Source organism: Bidens hawaiensis, unplaced genomic scaffold (assembly GCF_021521415.1).
Source record: "Bidens hawaiensis isolate Kalapana, Puna unplaced genomic scaffold, B.hawaiensis_p1.1 tig00005681_1, whole genome shotgun sequence".
Lineage (NCBI taxonomy): Eukaryota > Viridiplantae > Streptophyta > Magnoliopsida > Asterales > Asteraceae > Bidens > Bidens hawaiensis.
The window spans coordinates 921018-924465 of record NW_027491371.1 but is presented as its reverse complement, the minus strand read 5'-3'; positions in this window follow the sequence as shown (position 1 = coordinate 924465).

Here is a 3448-nt window from a genome sequence, read left to right as displayed (position 1 = left end):
AATGTCCGAGCAGTTGAAGAGGAAGATGATGATAATGAAGATTATCCAAGTATTTCCGAGTATTACTTCTCTGTTGATACTCATGGTTTGATTTGTGCCATTAAGGAACTTGGAGAGAAAGCAAGGTGGCCTTGAAAAAATGAGAAAACAACATCCTTCAAAGACAAGTCCAAGTGGTGTGCATTCCATGAAGACTTTGGCCATCAGACCAATGATTGTATTGGTTTAAGTACGGAAATTGGATGCCTCCTAAGCAAGGACCATTTCAAGGAGCTCTTGGGAAGAAAAAATTCAAGGATCCAGGATCCTGAAGATGTCCCACAGAAAGCAACTCCGCCCCCACCAGATGCACAAGTCATCAATTTCATATCCGGAGGCTCGGATATATGTGGAACTTCCTTCTCCTCGGCCAAAAGGCATGCTAAAGAAACAAAGTTGGAGAATGGGGAGCGACCTGTCATATACACTACCGTGACAACTGTTAAGAGAATCTTCTTTGATGAAGAGGATAAAACAAGCATCCTGGATCCTCATCACGATGGTTTGATTGTAACTTTATTTATTGCTAGCCATTATGTATGTAGGATCCTAGTCGATGGTGGAAGTTCAGTCAACATTAACACGATGTACTCCAAAAGATGAATATCCCAGACTCGGAAATCATCCCCAAACATCCGTGCTAGTTGGCTTCGGTGGCGAAACAAAGAAAAAAATGGGGGACATCAAACTCCCTATATACATTGATGTAAGTCCCGAATCTGGATCACTACAACTATGATATCAATACAACAAGTATAGGTGCGGAATACCTATACTGGGTGATTCAAGAACACGGATTGACAAAGTAAAATAACACAGAGTTGCTTCAAAACACACGTATATTGATAAATACGCTGGGTGCTTAAGCACTTACAATACTTGATGACAATTAATAGGAATGAACAACCACATCCTATACATGACAACGTCTATATATAGAGACACCACCAACCTAGCCGGCCCAAACTAACAAAGGCCCACCGAGAACACATAGATGTTCTCGGCTCACATACAAACTCAAAACCAAGCCCAAACAAAGTTAAACTACATACAAAGTAAGCTCAAACCACATAAACTGGGCCCAACAATCTTCCCCTTGGTTTGTAGCTTTATCTTTAATCGTGCTCCATGTAGTCTATATCTGCATCCTTCAATGCTCTAGCCTAAAATTTGTTGTTGATGATGGACGCGACCATGCTCGTGTATTCTTTGGCAGCTGTTTCAAAAAGTGGATCAGCTGTAATCTGAAACATGCTGAGAGTCTTGATGTCATTTTCTCCAAATTTCAACAAATCCTTAGGGTCAACAAACCGGTATTGACCTTTCCCCTTTTGTAGCTTGATAATGACCGTGGCAGTGAAAGAGTAATAGAACCAGAATCTCATGTTCTCCAACGTGCCATCGGGAATGGCGTCTGGTATGGGAATGTAAGTAGCTTTCTTTGTGGGAGGCCACATTACATTCACCATTTTTTTTCCTTTCCTCGGATCTTGAACACCCTTCACTTTCTTCAAGGGATTTCAATCTGAGCTAAAACCGGCTCAGCCTCCATCTCAAAAAATCGTCCGAATTTTACTAGAGCATGTAATCCCCGATAAACCACTTTTGCTCCTTTCCTCGACTGCTTCATCAACCCAAAGGAGTTGGGTCCCATAGACTTCATTTCCAAGGTCTCAACAGATTTAACCAGGTCGGTGTAGTGAGAATCAAAAATCATCTGCAAGAACCTTGGGTAGATCAGGAACATCTCCTTCTTCTTTGCCCTTAGGTTACTCATCATTTCATTGAAAACGAATTTGGAATAATTGTAATTCCAATCCATGATCAGAGCAGCAATGGCAGACATTTGGGTGTGGCTGATCTCATCTGATCCTCCCTTTCTTCCCGAGATACATGTAAAGAACGTGTGCAATAGGTATCTCCAGTATGGGTGAAACAGCTTCTTGATTGCTGGTGGATAGGTACCTTCATAACCCATTCTTGTAAGAACTTCAGTAACTTCAGCAGCAGAGTACTCTTGTTGATCCCCAAACAAGAGCACCTCTCTGATGGTGGACTCAGTAACAACGACTGGCTTCTTCTGTACTTTGGAATCGATTGACATAACTCCATCTGGCCCTTGTGGATTAATCTTTGCGTTGTTCCAAAAATCGGTAACCATCTTCTTGCAAATGACAGGGTTCTCCTGAAGAGCATGAGAGATCCTGCACGTATTGAGTCCGATTATCATCGACTTGAATTCCTTGTAAGCCATTGGTGGAGCATACAAGTGGCCAGCTATGTTATGAGTATCAACAAACTTTAACGGGTTATGGTCAACCATATCTGCACCAAACGCATCAAGTTAGATAATAAGTAAATTAACTTGATAGTAGTTAACAATTTGTCCATAATTAGTAAAGAAATTGAGTTATTAAACTGAGACAGGCCCAAATAAAACTCATGTGACAGCCCAAAAGACATTAAATTGGCCCAAATTCACAACATTGTGTAGGTTTGGGCCCAGTCAGTGAGAATTAGGCCTAGCAGGAGAGATCTCGGTCAAAAGGAGGGGTTCTCGGTCAACGACTGAGATTTCAGTCAACAAAGTCAAGGAAATTAACCGAGAACTGAGTTCTCGGTCAAATTACCGAGAACGAGAGTTTTCTGTCAATGTAAGGTGCTCTCGGTCAACGAAGGTCAACCGAGGACCCTTGACAGCTGGTGACAGAAAACTCTTGGGTTTCCGCATTGGGAAACGTGCAGTCATCTTCAACCACCGAGATCTCTACAAAAACCTCCATTAAACCTGCAATTAAGTTTATGATATTCAACCGAAAACACTCCATAATTGCCCTAAAAGGGCTCTAGAACAGTCATTGATGTGTATGGTAGCTTTCCATGATGCATAAAAGTTAAAGTGATATAAACTAAATTTGCTAAACTTAATTTGGAGAGTCATTTTGAAGACATGTGCATGTCTCCAGATACATCTCTCCGAATGATAGGCAGAAATGCAATTACCCAGTCATACACGAGCCCGTTAGTGTCTTGATCACCAAAAATGTTGTACTGTCAAGCTATTATTATTGAAGCAAAAAAAAAAAAAATTGTGATTGCGTTTATTTCTTGCTATTAAAGCTATTAAAGTTATTTCATAATCAAGGCTTAAAGGGTCAAACTAAAACTACAGAGATGGGGGCACACAAGTAAGTCATGTCATGTCTCGAATGAAAGGCTTGTCAGTTTACTGACACTAAGTCCAATGTTCAACCTTAAAAACTAAGCCTGTTTTTATATAAAATCTTTTGATCAAACACTAGGGGGTTGGATTCAATTTGGGGTGATCTGGGGAAAGCCAAATACGCTTTGAGAAGAGATAGGAGGCATCACAGGTCCATGAGTGATGTCAATCTAAGCTTTATGCCGA